At 35.7% G+C, this 16,847-nt stretch overlaps 1 protein-coding gene across 1 annotated transcript in view; it reads left to right on the top strand.

The window, feature by feature from the left end:
• The window catches only part of LOC145247809 (uncharacterized), a 1,402,654-nt gene that overhangs the window by 1,384,989 nt on the left and 818 nt on the right, over window positions 1-16,847 (top strand). The window lies entirely within an intron of this gene.

The following is a 16,847-nucleotide window of genomic DNA, read 5'->3' on the forward strand; positions in this document are numbered from 1 at the left end:
GTTGCGTAAAATGTTTATAATAAACACAAAACTCTTTCTGTATATATTGATGTGTGCGTGTATATATATATATATATATATATATATATATATATATATATATATATATATTTGTGGAAGAAATGTTACCTACCAAACTTCTACAGTTTTTAGTCTACAGACATGAAACCTCATATATAAGCATTTTCACACCAACTAAACTTTATATTTAGGTTTTAACCAGGGAAAATCGATACAAAAATTTGAAAATTACAAAAAATAATAATAAAATTTTCCAAGTGAATGTCGAACGCCGCCATAACGAAAATGCATGCGTAACGTAATAGCTATTTGTTCATCTTTTAATTTTTAGTCTTGCATCAAACATGTCTTAACAGCTAAGTCATAAAAGGCAGAGGAAAAAATAAATCGTAAGCTAAGCGTTTTGTTTTCGATTCTCGATGGTAGCGCACGAGTCATATTTTTTAAAAAACTTTTTAAATCATTTCTACATATTGGGTATAATATAATATTATAATAAATACGAAATCTTCATGAATCAAAATTCCATATTAAAGCGTATTTTACGACCGGGCAATATCGGGTGGCCTGCTAGTAGATAGATATTGGATCTTGGATAGTAATCTTTCACCTCTACAAAAAGAAACAGAAGGAATCTATGATTCTCGATACCCAAAGGATCATTACCGATTACTCTGGATACTATATCGAAAAGAATTGTAATTTACCTCCAATGTTGCTTTCTTCAACCAATTTAGAATCAAATAATATCATACAATTCTATTCAAGGATTGCTATTCCATTCGAATACCAAAATCTCTTTTTTTTGTGGTTCAATGCTTATTTACTTTCTCTATTTCTCTCTAAATTTATCCTTTAATATATTTTCTTTGTATGTGCCGAATAGCAAAATTATATCAAACTAGATTAAACTTTCCTCTGGGACACGAGCCTACAGCGAAAATCCATCAATTAAAGAAATTACCTTAGATTGTATTCTTTATTCAAATCATTTTTTTTTTCCAAACATATATATTTTCTGAATAAAATAAAAACAATACAATGCACTATCACGTTGACACACCGCTTCTCGCTAGATCACCTGTTCAACAACGTTTAGGCTGGTCTACAGCAGATGGGTGACCATTTAGGAGCGTTGGGCGCTCTATGTATCGCGCCGAGTAATAGAATTTCCCAGATTGATATAGTGAGGTGCACTAATTCATCATGAGCGATGCGCCTCCATTCTTCATAAAGACATGTATCTCGGAAAAGGTACCCCTGATGTAAAAACCTGCCTTGTACCGTGTGCTTTGTCTTGGCGCAGCCATGTGCACCGACAGAGATCAGCAGTAATAGCAAAGACTCAGGTTATTTGTACATAAAGCCTTCACCACCATCAAAAAATCATGTGTGGATTTTCGACCAACTTATTTGTTGCGGCGGAACCTAATACGTCGAATTTCACGGACGAGTCCATTATGTGTCCGTGTGCGCTTCTTGAATTTTTCTTCGACGGCCAGGTGATTCAATCTTTTAAAAAAGGGATAGTAGGTATAGTTATATATGTAAATATATATATTGTTAACAATGAGCTTCTTAAATAAGGATTGGTATATATTATACTACAGATATATACATATATATATATATATAGTTATACATATATATATACATATATACATATATATACTCATATATATACGTATGTATATACATAGATACATATATATACATATATATACATATATACATATATATACATATATATATAGTTATACATATATGCATATATACATAAATTATATACATATATATACATATATACATATATATATATACATAGACACATATATACATAGATACATATATATATACACACACACACACACACATATATATATATATATATATATATATATATGTACTAGCATGAGTGTCCGGCGTCGCCCGGGTGTATGCAGGTGTATGCTGAGCAAAAAAAAAAAACTTTAATTTTTTTAAAATTTGATCCCTATTATGACACCTTAAAATCTATTGTTTTGGGCTGAAGTAAAGTTATTAAGTTAGATCCATGTCCAAGGAACCTATATCTGAAATTACAAGTGCTTAGATCCCAAATTGTCGGAGGAATCTGGTAGAGTTCTCAAAGGTCAAATCGTTGAACTTTGACCCCGTAACAGCGAAATTTCTGGCCGAAAACCGATCACAAAATTTTCCTAAATATCAGTACCCTGTATATCAAATTTCGAGTCTGTAGACTAAAAATTGATAAAGTTATTACGTAAGGAAATGCACACAGACACATAGACAGACAGACACACACACACAGACACGTGCGCTTATATATATGTATATATAATATATACATATAATATATATATATATGTATATATGTATATATATATATATATATATTAGATGGAAGACCCGACGTTACTCGGGATTGAATGGTTATCATCTAATATTTCACACATTTTTATCATCGAAATCCGTGAAATCGCCCAGGAGCAAGCTTCACATGTTTCCATGCAGTAACTTAATCCAAAATATATGTTATACTTCATTGCACTGGAGCGAACCTACTCTTTCTCTTATGAAATTATTTCATATAAACTTCTTTCTAGTAAACGAAAAAAAAAACATTAAGAAATATACGCGCAAGATTTAAACCCACGTTATGCAAAAAAACAAAAAAAAAACAAAAGAAAACACGTAAATTTTCAAGTGTTATAAGTTCTTTGCAGTTAAAAAAAAACACGTGAATTTTCAAGTATTATAAGTTCTTTGCAGTTAAAAAAAAAGAACACGCTATAGACTTAACCACAGTAGAATTTTAACGAATCGTTTTTCCATCATTTTTGCTAAGGGACGACATGCAAAACAAGTCAACTTTTTTAGCTTTGACCCCTATTATGACCCCTCAGCATTTATTGTTTTGGGCTCAAATTCGGTCAAATCGATTTTCCCAAATATCAGTAGCCTATATCAAATTTCAAGTCTGTAGCCTAAAAATTAACAGAGTTATTGCCTAGGGAAATGTACACACACAGACACATCGATATACACACAGACAGACAAACACTTTCACTTTTATAGATATAAAAATAGATTGATTCATATTCCTGATTGATTGTTTGTTTGTTTGTTCCCAATTTAATTAATATATAGAAAAGGTCTATTACTTTAATGCTTCATTCATTCCTATATATAGTATGATTCTCGTAAAATAGACGATTGTGAGATGGTGTCATTTGCATATTACATTAAGGGAAATCGATTTATTTAATAGCGGTATGTTGATTATTGTTTATAGTGAGAGAATTGTTTTACATGTTCTATTTAATTTATTATGTAAATTTGATTTATATTGATAACATATTTTATTTGATTTATTTTTACAAACACCGATTTTCTCAGCAGTGACACACAATATGGTTTCCGTTCTGCTAGATCTACAGCAGATGTGCTTACAGTTATATCTCATAGCATTAGCGAATCTCTTGACAGAGGCAATCGAGGGCAATTTCTCTTGACATATCAAAGGCCTTTGATAGTGTATAGCATAAAGGTTTACTTCACAAGATCTCAAGCTATGGTATAGCTGGAAATGTTTTCTCAATTATTAAATCATTTCTCTCTGATAGGCTCATAAGAGTAGTAGTTGATGGGCAAAAATCAGAAGCTCACAGTATTCATACTAGAGTCCTTCAGGGGCCCATCCTGGGCCCGACTGTTTCCTGATCTACATTAATGATCTTCCAAATCACATCCTTACTTCATTCGTTGATATCTATGCTGATGACCCTGGTAGCACATCTAAGGCAGTAAACGACCAAGTTCTCTCCGATTCTCTCTCCTCTGATCTTGATCACGTTGTACAATGGGGAAAGGAGTGGCTGGGTACTTTTAATGAATCTTAAAGCAATCTTCTATTTTTACATCATCAATGTTCTGATCCCCATCTGGCATCAATTAAAAAGAATGGCTCTCGTCTTGAGGAGGCCTCACGTTTTGACAAGCTTCTGGGCTTGACCTTTACTCCTGATCTTAAATGGAGCAAGTACATTAAATCTGTTGCAAAGGCTGCTGGAAAAATGGTCGGATCCTTCTATTCTCTATCTATATAAGAGGCAGGTACGTCCAAGGATGGAATAATGTTGCCACATCTGGGCAGAAGCTGCTAGAAAGGACTTGTCCTGCCTTGATAGGGTTCAAAATAGACTTTTCTCTTCGCTGCTACCTCTATTTCACAAAATAGATGTTGCGAGTTTGTCTCTGCTGTATCGTTATTTTCATGGAAAGTGTTCGGCAGAGCTTCAATCTATGGTCCCCCCATCGCCAAACTTTTACAAGAAACACTCGTCTAACTGAAAACACTATCAATAATTCCCCCACTTTTTATCTGTGCCTAAACCTAAACATAGATTCCATGAACAAAGTTTTTTTCTTAGAACTTCGCACCTGTGAAACTGTCTTCTGTTTTCCTGCTTTCCAGCTGACTACAATATGTTTGTCTTCAAGTCCAACGTAAACAAGTTCTTGATGAGCCATTCCACTTGCTAACATATTTACCGAATTTCCATTACTAACGATTACTTTATTGTCCAACTGACTACTGCACACTCTCAACCCTTATCTTAGAGTGGTCTCTGGGCCTTGATAAGTGGGTATGCCTATGTAAAAAAAAATATTTCAGTTTGGAATTATTCCCCTTGGACGCTAACTTTCTTCTTTTTGTTTTTGTTTTCTTTTTCAGCGGATAATCGAACTAAAAATAATTCACGCAAACTTTCAAGCATTATTTTTGGAATCAGTTGAAATAAAATAATTTCTGAGATTTCGCAATTAACGTTTTGCTCCAGTGGATTTTTATTTTAAAATAAACAATCCAATTCAACTACGATTTTTTTATGTACAAAGAAACAAAACAAAAAAAAAAAACATTAACTTACGATTTTTTAGTATTTTTTTTCTTCACATGTTTTCACATCGTAACTGCTTTTTTTTCTTCTTTAAATAACACAATAAGTCATAACTCATCATTTTTATGACATAAAAACGTGTATTTCGGTTTACACAAATTCTATTTTTGTTTTCGTTGCAGCAAACCGTAATAACAAATCTTTCTAGACTGAGGTAACATAAAAGAAATACGCTTCAACTAGAAAAAAAAAAGTCAGAAAAGGTTCTCAATATCCGGAGAATAGCATCTCTTCGTATCCCTTCTTGGCGAAATATCTGGTGTAGAAGTGGTCACGTACTTCTGCTTTTTTTCAGGGGGGGGGTACATTTTCGTGTTTTCATTCGTTCTGCATTTTGGAAATTTTTATTGGGGTAACGATGGAGTTGACATACAATATTAAAAAACTGGGCAATATTCTTAGTATAGCTGGTGTGGCCAAACCGAACTTCTTGTGGTCATTGCAACCCTGGGTAGCCATGCTAATATATATATATATATATATATATATATATATATATATATATATATATATATATATATATATATTAGCATGGATACCCATGCACACGGAATCACACAACTGCAGAACTGCATATCCATACACACGCATATATATATATATATATATATATATATATATATATATATATATTTATATATATATACATGCGCGTGTGTGTGAGTGTTGAATGAATGTTACTTTTATTTCTGTCGTGTGTCCGTTCATCGCAATTTAGCATAAAAGGATAGTTTACTTGACAGCAAAAACGATGTCTCAAGGGCGGGAAATCAATGTTCTGTGCGTCAGTTTTTCATTGCATATCAATTTGATTGTTGTTCTGTACTTTATCATTGATGTAAGACAGTCTATATAATTTAACAGATGGACTGAACTGTATATCACTTCCAGAAAATAAGTCCTTTATGCTTTTATTTTGAACTAGCCTGGGTGCCTAGCGTTGCCCGGGTGTTTGGAAGTGTGTCTTGAGCAATCATAAAAAAGTTGTAGTAAGCGAACAGGCTCGACTCCGTGATGCCAAGGTAGAAAAGTACGTGGAGCTGTGTGTAAGGGTGTTTTATGAGCAAACAAATAAAAAAGGAAAACTGCGAGTGCCTAATAAAAACGTAGGAAGCAAGCTTGATCCCATAACGCACCAATGGAAAAAAGCGGTGAAAAATCTGCCTTATCGATAGGCCTTCCGTGTTTGGGACGTCGTCGTTTTTTTTTTGCAACGTCGTTTACACGAGCATTTAATAATTTGCAAAAAATGTCAGCGAGAAAACCGCCCCTCCCCTGTACAAAGTGCCCAGTTGAGGGTTAAGGAAATTATGTTTTTGGCCAATTTTTCGATGTTTGTCGTTCGAAAGGGTCGACCCTTAAAACGATACCAATCTCGTGAAAATCTGTCCCCTCTGTCAAAAGTTTTTACGATATATACATACATACATACATACATGATTGCTGCATTTTTTCCAGATCATCGCCGTCACATAGAGTTCTCTCAATCCTGTCGTTCATACAATCTCAGATGATTCTGTACTCCCGCCACAGATTTGCATATCGTGAAGCAGATGTGACATAGAAATTGAGATATTTCCATCGAGTTGACATCCTCTGGAGGTTGAAGGGTATTCCTATGAACAATTACATATCCTCTCCGACCTGTAGTAGACTTGTAAACTTTGCTGCATGCTAAACAGATTGTTTGGTTCGGACTAACAGGTGCAAAGTTGACCTGAACAGGAGTTTTGTTCGACTTAAGCTGGTTGCGGTAGCCAGCTTTTGACAAATATACATACATACAAACATACATACATACATAATGATTGACACGTCTTGTCATACGGGTGCCACTCCCTCAGACACTTAAAGACAAATGAACCCAAAAATGACTTCCATCGCCACAGATTTAATAGACAAATGCCTGAGGGAGTATCTATACACAGGTGATGTTACAGAGTCTTAGCTTTGTACGCCAGCTAAGTCTCTCTCTCTCTCTCTCTCTCTCTCTCTCTCTCTTTCGGTTCAAAATTTAGAGATCTCGCAACAAGCAAGAGCAAGATAGCCAGCAACAAGTTAAACTGCAGACCAGATTAATGCGGGTTGCTTCACCACGGCTTACGGGAGCGCTCTCCACCCCTAACACACACGAACACCCACGGTGATAGTTGGCCGTTGACCCCGAAAAAGGGTTCATTCGCCCTTTAGAAGGTATTGTTTTTAATCCTTCATGGAGACTAGCCACTTTCCTCACCAAACAATTATGGTGGGGGAACTAGTTTAGTCGCCGGTGATCCGACCATGAGGCAGGTAGTACTATGTTTCATGGGCCAGTAGCACATGACATGACCTGATATAATATACATACATACATACACACCTTTAAACAGACTGGTAAGATTTATATTATAGACGTTCAGTTTCATTTTTTCGCTTTAGTTATTTAGAAGAAAGAATGTAATTTTATTTCATTTTATTATCGGTACACGTTTCCACCTGCTAATCGAAGATAAACCTAATTTATTATCGGGAAATGTACAGTAGCATTTCCCATATGTTTTTCTATCAGTAAACTCCATCCTGATCACTGTTGATCTCTGTAAATGCTGGACAGACTTCTACTCTAATAGTAACTTCTCTCGAAGCTCTAGAGTTGCGACCCCTTCTATTACTGTATTTACATGTAGAACTTTTAATATAATTAAAACAAACATCTAGCTGCCCTACTCCCCACGACATGCTCTCAAACAGAAAACCCCCACTATAATAGTGATTTCCTGCTTTTGTTATCTATATATCTATAAAAATTAGAATGTGTGTGTGAGGACATTCTCAACCTATATACTCAACGGATTTTTGGTCTGCAGACTTTAAAATTGGTATAAAGTATATGCAGATTTTTTGGAAAGCTTTTTATCGATTTTCATCTAGAAAAACGGGCGGTCTAATTGTAATATCATTGATTCACTGTATACAAGTTTTGGTTACGATTTCAGCTAAAGATGTTTTGTTTTTACTTGTAAATAGTGAAGTGTTTACCATAATGTATTTCTCGAATGATGCACGTGTCTCAGTTTCTGTCAGAATTCAAATATAATATTTCTTCGTATTCTACAACCGGGCAACCTCGAGCGGCCTGCTAGTTAATAAATATATATATTTTTTTTTATTCAATTTTCACCCCAAACAAGGCACAGTGCCACTTTGAAGTAGGGGGCTACTATTAGGGAATTAATTTGCGGGGTCATTATGAAGGGAGAAGAGTAGAAAGATGTTTGTTAACATTACACTTGAACTTCTGCATATCATTGCAGTTGGGAAAGCAGAATCCCGGAAGGGAGTTCCAAAGACCCGCAGTTCTGGGGAAGAAACTATTGGAGTAAAAGGCTTTCTTGCACCTAGGGATCTCTACTGTAAAGGGATGAGACTTAGTAGCTTGTCGGGTTTGCCGGGGGTAGTTACGTCGGGGAGGTACAAGTGTTTGCAGTTCGTCAGAGCATTCACCATTAAAGTATTTGTAGAACAGGCAGAGGGATGCAACATCTCGTCGATGGGACAGAGGTTGAAGCCTAGATGACAGTTCAGGACCTATCAGGTTGGCGACTCTTTTTTGAACCCTGTCCAGGAGCGAGAGACAAGCAGCAGATGCACCAGCCCAGATGTGACAACAGTACTCCATACATGGGCGAATTGTTGCCTTATAGAGGTATAGGATACTGGCAGGCGTAAGTAGTTTTCTAGCACGGTAGAGGGAGCCAACCTTCCTTGCAGCAGCCTTGGCAATGCTCTCAATGTATCTATTCCAGTTCATATTCCCTGTAAACGTTAGGCCGAGGAGTTTAAAAGAAGTACTTTCAGGCAATGTGTTCTTGGCCATTGCTATTGGTGGTAGAGAAGGTTTCTTGTAGTTATTGAAGGAAACAAGCTTAGTCTTAGAAGCATTGAATGAGACCAACCATTTTTGTCCCCATTCCACAACGGATTGGAGGTACTCCTCTAGTGTTTCTGCCATTTTCTTGGATATGTCTTCATTTGTTTTCCCCTCATATCTGTTATAGAGAGTGGTGTCATCGGCAAATATACCCATCTCCGAAACAATATTATCAGGGAGGTCGTTTATGAATATCAGGAACAATAGAGGTCCAAGGATAGACCCCTGAGGCACTTCCGCATTTATGTCATGTTGTTTGGATGTACGTCCGTCGAGGACAACTTTGATTTTTCTATTACTTAAGAAGGATTTAATTACGTCATGAATTCTTCCAGTGATTCCATATGATCTAATTTTCCTTAGAAGACCATCGTGCCATACCCTGTCAAAAGCCTTAGATATATCAAGGGCCACCGCTCTACCCTCCCCTGTTTTATCCAATGAACGGTATATACGTTCAGAAACTACAGTTAAGATATCTGCTGTTGAACGGGCTTGCCTGAATCCATATTGTTTGTCAGTCAGGAGTTTAGCAGCTGTTAGGTGCTGGACTAGGACTTGATTAACTAAGGACTCAAATATTTTGGCGAAAAGCGGGAGGAGGCTAATGGGGCGATAATTAAGTGGGTCAGTTCTTTCACCAGAATTCTTGAAGACTGGTACCACAGAGGCGGTTTTCCAGCAGTCGGGAAAACAAGATTCGTTAAGGCATTTATTGTAAAGTTTGGACAGAACTGGAGCAACCTCGGCAGAGCAATTTTTTAATAGCACAGCCGGGATGAGATCAGGTCCACATGCTTTAGAGGTGTCTAGGTTTTTTATAATAGCATGTACCTGAGAAGGGGTGATTTTCAAATCGTCAAGTGTGGCGTCTGTTCGCAGAGGAAAATCAGGGAGTGAGTGGTGTACCGAGTTCAGTGTGGAGTTTGAGGCAAACCGACTGGCAAGCAGATTAGCCTTGTCAGTTGCCGTGCAAGCAACCTCATGGTTGTTTGTTAGTGGGGGAATAATTGACTGTCCATTATTAACTACGCTGTTGTAGATTTTCCAAAAATCCCGGGTTCCTAATTTCTGTGCTTCGATGCGCTTTCTGGTGGTTTCAGAGTAATCTGACTTAGCTGTGTCTATCACTCTCTTACAATTATTTCTAGCTTCTATAAACTTCTGTTTATTTAAGCTGGACTTATGTCGGTTGAATCTGCGGAACACATGCTGCCTTTGACAAATGGCAGCTGCACAAGCAGAAGTAAACCATTGGGGGGAGTGGGGCTTGCTATAGTATTTCCGTGCGGGAACATGTGCTTCAATAGCAGTTTTGAACCATTCAGTTGTCTCATTTGCACACTGTTCCGCTGGAAGAGTAAAGATATTTTGCCATGGGGCATCTCTGATGAGCTCCTTGATGGCTTCCCAATCAGCCTTTTTGTAATACCTCGTTGTTTTGAGTAGTGGGTCTTCAGTTTTAGGGCGAGAATCTAGGCTGATTTCTACCATTATCACAGCGTGATCAGCATTCCCGAGTGGGCTATGGGCATTTGTTGTACAGTCATTGGGAACCGTTGTCAGGAAGAGATCTAGGAGTGAGGCATGTTGATCGTGCTGGTCTGGGAAACGTGTCGGAAATGTAACCAATTGAGATAGGGAATGAGATATAGAGAAGCTATATGTGGCGCTACCAGCTACGTCTGTGTGATTTGAGAATCCTAGCCAGTTACTGTGGTGGACATTGAAGTCACCAAATACATGTATTTGTGCGCTAGTATCGAGGGAGAGTGCTATATCTATGCTGTCTGAGACTTTGTTTATTAGGGTACAGTCTTGGTTTGAGGGAGAGCGGTAGAGAAAATACAAGTAGCTAATATTGTGTTGCATATTTAGTCTGAAGCACATAAAGGCCTGGCCCTCTGATTCTAGTTTTATTTCTCTAGTTAGGGGGAGGGTGTTTCGAATATAGACTCCAAGTCCATGCATATGTCTGTCCGAGTCGTTACGGTAGAGTGGGAGATAACCAGGCATGTTAAAGTGGTTAGAGGGAATGGAGGAGTGAAGGTTAGTTTCACTTAATGCTAAGATATCCGGGGTGTTTACAAGGAGAAATGACTCAACATCATCTAAGTTAGTTCTAAGCCCGCGGATATTAGTAAATGCAAGCCTCAAGGGAGGAGGCAGGTTGGTTTTCTTTGAGTTTGGTCCTGGTTTAAACGTATATAAATATATTAAATATATATAGAAATGATTATGTTTTTTACTACGAAACAGACTTTCAAAAGAACTTTGAATCTCTGAATGATTTTAAAAGAAACTACCATGACATCATGCTGTGTAAACAAAAAAAAAAATACGCAGCTATGGTTTCTTACTGTTCCATTCTATTAATTTGAGAATGGCGTTGTGGGTACGTATTTTTTAAATCTAAATAAATTTTTTTTTCCCCCGAAAAAAAATTACTTCGTGATCATTCCTAATTAAAATGTTTCTTAATTTTTTTTTTTTTTTTGTCAGTCAATCTTTTTGGTATTTTGAAGTTTTTGTGAATTATTTTTATGTATGAATGCCGGGAAGTCTTAAAATTTCTTTTATTTAGTTCTATATTTGTGTTAGTATAAGCTCTTGTTTCCTGGTTTTCTAGACAATATATAAAAGGCAACATTTTTTGCGATGAAAATATAGGAAATGAATTTCAAATTTATATAGTCTACGTGTGTGGGGGGATTTGCGTGTGCGTGTGCGTGTGCGTGCGTGCGTGTGTGTGAGTGTGTGTGTGCGTGTGTGTGTGCGTGTGTGTGTGCGTGCGTGTGTGTGTGCGTGTATGTGTGTGTGTGTGGGTGTGCGTGTGTGTGTGCGCTGTGTGTGTGTGCGTGTTTGTGTGGGTGTTTGTGTGGGTGTGTGTGTGTGCGCACGCGCGTGTGTGTGTTTTGTGTGTGTGTGTGTGTGTGTGTGCGGGTTCGTTCCTTATTGACTTCAAAAAGTCGGGGCAGAATTATTGTCAAATTTTAAAAATGAACTTTATATGTGAAAGTGTTTTTTATAGATTGGTTTTCTATTGGAATGCTCCCGATAATATCCAAAATGAATCATCGAAAAAATCTGATTAAAGCTGGGATACTCAGACTTTGCCAAAGTTAACAACTTCATACAGCAAAAATGATATGAGCATATGCGTATAAATCAACAGTAGGTTCTTTTATTAAACCGAAACGCATTCGAATGGAATTTCTAAGTTTAGACCACAATCGAACCACAGTACTTGACTTTGGCATGTAAAACTTAATTCAAGACATTATATAAAATATATGTTATAAATCAACAATAGGTTATCTACAGTGCAATGAAAAATACAATGCATTACAAGGTGTGCAAACTTATCTATTGCCGTTCACTTACGGTTTTTATCCTCATTTATAAGGTGTACGGCTGCGTTTAACTTTGAGATAATTCATAGCATCACATAGTCTCACATAGTACAACATACTATCACGTAGCATCACATAGTATCACATAGAATAACATAGTATCACACATAATCACATTGCATCATATAGCATCACATAGCATCACACAGCATCGCATAGTATCACATTGCATCATATAGCATAACATAGCATAACATAGCATCACATAGTACCACATAGAATCACATAGTATCACATTGCATCATATAGCATAACATAGCATAACATAGCATCACATTGCATCATATAGCATAACATAGCATCACATAGCATAACATAGCCTCACATAGCATCACATAGTATCACATTGCATCATATAGCCTCACATAGCCTTACATAGCATCACATAGTATCACATTGCATCATATAGCATTACATAGCCTCACATAGCATCACATAGTATCACATTGCATCACATAGCATAACATAGTATCACATTGCATCACATAGTATCACATAGCATCATATAGCATAACATAGGATCACATAGCATCACATAGTATCATATAGCATAACATAGTATCACATTGCACCACATAGTATCACATATCATCATATAGCATCACATAGTATCACATAGCATCACATAGTATCATATAGCATAACATAGTATCACATTGCACCACATAGTATCACATATCATCATATAGCATAACATAGGATCACATATCATCACATAGTATCATATAGCATAACATAGTATCACATTGCACCACATAGTATCACATAGCATCATATAGAATAACATAGGATCACATAGCATCACATAGTATCATATAGCATAACATAGTATCACATTGCACCACATAGTATTTCATATCATCATATAGCATAACATAGGATCACATAGCATCACATAGTATCATATAGCATAACATAGTATCACATTGTACCACATAGTATCACATATCATCATATAGCATAACATAGGATCACATAGCATCACATAGTATCATATAGCATAACATAGTATCACATTGCACCACATAGTATCACATATCATCATATAGCATAACATAGCACCACATTTCATCATATAGTATCACATAGCATCATATAACATAACATAGCATCGCATAGCATCACATTGCATCACATCGTATCACATTGTATCATATAGCATAACATAGCATCACATTGAATCACATAGTATCACATAGCATCATATAACATAACATAGCACCACATTTCATCATATAGTATCACATAGCATTATATAGCATAACATAGCACCACATAGCATCACATTGCATCACACCGTATCACATTGCATCATATCGCATCACATAGCATCACATTGCATCACATAGTATCACATTGCATCATATAGCATAACATAGCATCACATAGCATAACATAGTATTATATAGTATCATATAGCATCAGATAGTATCACAGCATAACATAGAATCACATAGTATCACATAGAATCACATAGAACCACATAGTGTCACATATTATCACGTAGCATCGGAGAGTATCACGTAGTATCACATAGTATCACACCATCATATAGCATTACATAGTATCACATTGCATCACATAGTATCATATAGTATCACATAGGATCACATAGTATCATATAGTACGGCATAGCATCATATAAAATCACATAGTATCACAGTATCATATAGTATAACATAGACTCGTATAGCATCACATAGTATTACATAGTATGACATACTATCATATAGCATAACATAGCATCACATAATATCACAGCATTGCATAGTATCACTTAGCATACATAGGGTCACATAGTATCACTAAGCATAAAATAGTATCATATAGTATAACATAGAATCACATAGAATCACATAGTATCATATAGTATCACAAAAAATCACATAGAATCACATAGTATCACATAGAATAACATAGTATCACATATTATCACGTAGCATAACATAGTATCACATATTATCACATATCATCACGTAGTATCACATAGTATAAATTAGCATCATAAAGCATCATCTAGTATCACATAGTATCACAGCATCACATAGTATCACAGCATCACATAGTATCTCATAATATCACATAATATCACATATATCTCATAGTATCACTTAGTATCACAGCATAACATAGAATCACATAGTATAACATAGTATAAAATAGCACCACATAGTATCACATAGCATCTCATAGTATCACATAGCATCGCGTAGTATCCCCTAGTATCACATAGTATCACATATTATCACATATATCTCAGAGTATCAAGTAGTATAACCTAGCATGACATTGCATCACAAAGTATCATATAGTATAACATAGTAGCACATAGTATCACATAGCATCACATAGTATATCATAGGATCAAATAATATCACATAGCATCACATAGTATCTCATAGTATCACATAATATCACATAGTATCACATATAATCACATAGTATCACATAGTATCACATAGTATAACATTGCATCACATAGTGTTACTTTTCATTACACAGTATGACATAGTATCACATAGTATCACATTGTATCACGTAGCATCAGATAGTATCACAGTATCACATAGTATCACATAGTATCTCATATTATCACATAGTATCCTATAGCATTACATAGTATTACATAGCATCACATAGTATGACATATATCTAATAGTATCACATAGTATCACATAGCATCACATAATATCACACAGTATAACACAGCACCACATAGCATCACATGATATCACATAATATCACATAGAATCACATAGCATTATATAGCATCACATAGCATTACATAGTATTACATAGTATCACATAGTATCACATAGTATGAGATAGTATCACATAGTATCACATATATCTCATAGTATAACATAGTATCATATAGCATCACATAATATCACATAGTATCATATAGTATCACATAGCATTACATAGCATCACATAGCATTACATAGTATAACAGAATATCACATAGTATCACATAGTATGACATATAACCTATAGTATCACATAGTAACACATAGCATAACATAGCATTACATAGTATCGCATAGTACCGCATAGCATCACATAGTATCACAGAGTATCACATAGCATTACATAGCATCACATAGCATTACATAGTATCATATAGTATCGCATAGCATCACATAGTATAATATAGCATTACATAGCATCACAGAGTATCACATAGAATTACATAGCACCACATAGCATTACATAGTATCAGATGGTATCAAATAGCATCAAAGAGTATCACATAGCATTACATAAAATCACATAGCATTACATAGTATCACATAGTATCGCATAGCATCACATAGTATCACATAGAATTACATAGCATCACAGAGTATCACATAGCATTACATCGCATCACATAGCATTACATAGTATCACATAATATCGCATAGAATCACATGGTATCACATAGCATTACATAGCATCACAGAGTATCACATAGCATTACATAGTATCACATAGCATTACATAGTATCGGATAGTATCACATAGCATCACAGAGTGTCACATAGCATTACATAACATCACATAGCATTACATAGTATCACCTAGTATCGCATAGCATCACATAGTATCACAGAGCATCACAGAGTATCACATAGTATTACATAGCATCACATAACATTCCATACTATCACATAGTATCGCATAGCATCACATAGTATCACATAGTATCTCATAGTATCACATAGTATCACATAGCATCACATAGCATTTCTTAGTATCACACAGTATCGCATAGCATCACATAGTATCACATAGCATTACATAGTATCACATAGTATCACATAGCATCACATAGTATCACATAGCATTACATAGCATCACATAACATTACATAGTATCACATAGTATCACATAGCGTCGAATACCGACGATAATATAACTACAACTGGATATTTTTTCGGTCATCATACTCAATTATCCAAGCAAAACAGTTATGTACAAGGCGCCATCCCGTCGGCCTTGTTCAATAAAATAACAAATACTCGTTGTAGGCTTATACTCGCTGGTTTTGGTCTGTTAAATTGCATCTAGAACCTCAAACGCTGTCTTGTAATATGTTTGTCCCCCGACAAAACAAGGATGGACTTGTAAATCCACCCTTGTCCAGTCTTCCGTTCGTCTTTCCGCACTTTTTTCAATAACTACGCCTGGGAATTTTTTGAAATTTTGCATAAACATTAAACATGATATGAGTAAAAAACGGAACGGAATTTCCGGGAAAACTCCGATTGCCCCCCTAGGGATGCTTTCCGGGTAAAAATGGCTAAAATTGACACTTTAGCGTTTATAAATATGATGCCTTGGATATTTATAAAACTTTCTGAAAAGTTGTACCTATCGTATTTCTATATAATATTGTTTGTCTACACTTCGCGATAACCCTTGTGTGTGTGCCCCAAGGGTTCTTTTAGGCCTAATAAAAATACTCCACTTTTTGGACTATTTTACCATATTTGTCCAAAATTTTCTGTGTATATCTAGCAGCAATTTTTCATGGTTCGGAACTCAAATTTT

This window comes from Euprymna scolopes, chromosome 26, assembly GCF_053919585.1.
Source record: "Euprymna scolopes isolate OS-2025 chromosome 26, ASM5391958v1, whole genome shotgun sequence".
In the NCBI taxonomy this organism is placed as follows: Eukaryota; Metazoa; Mollusca; class Cephalopoda; order Sepiida; family Sepiolidae; genus Euprymna; species Euprymna scolopes.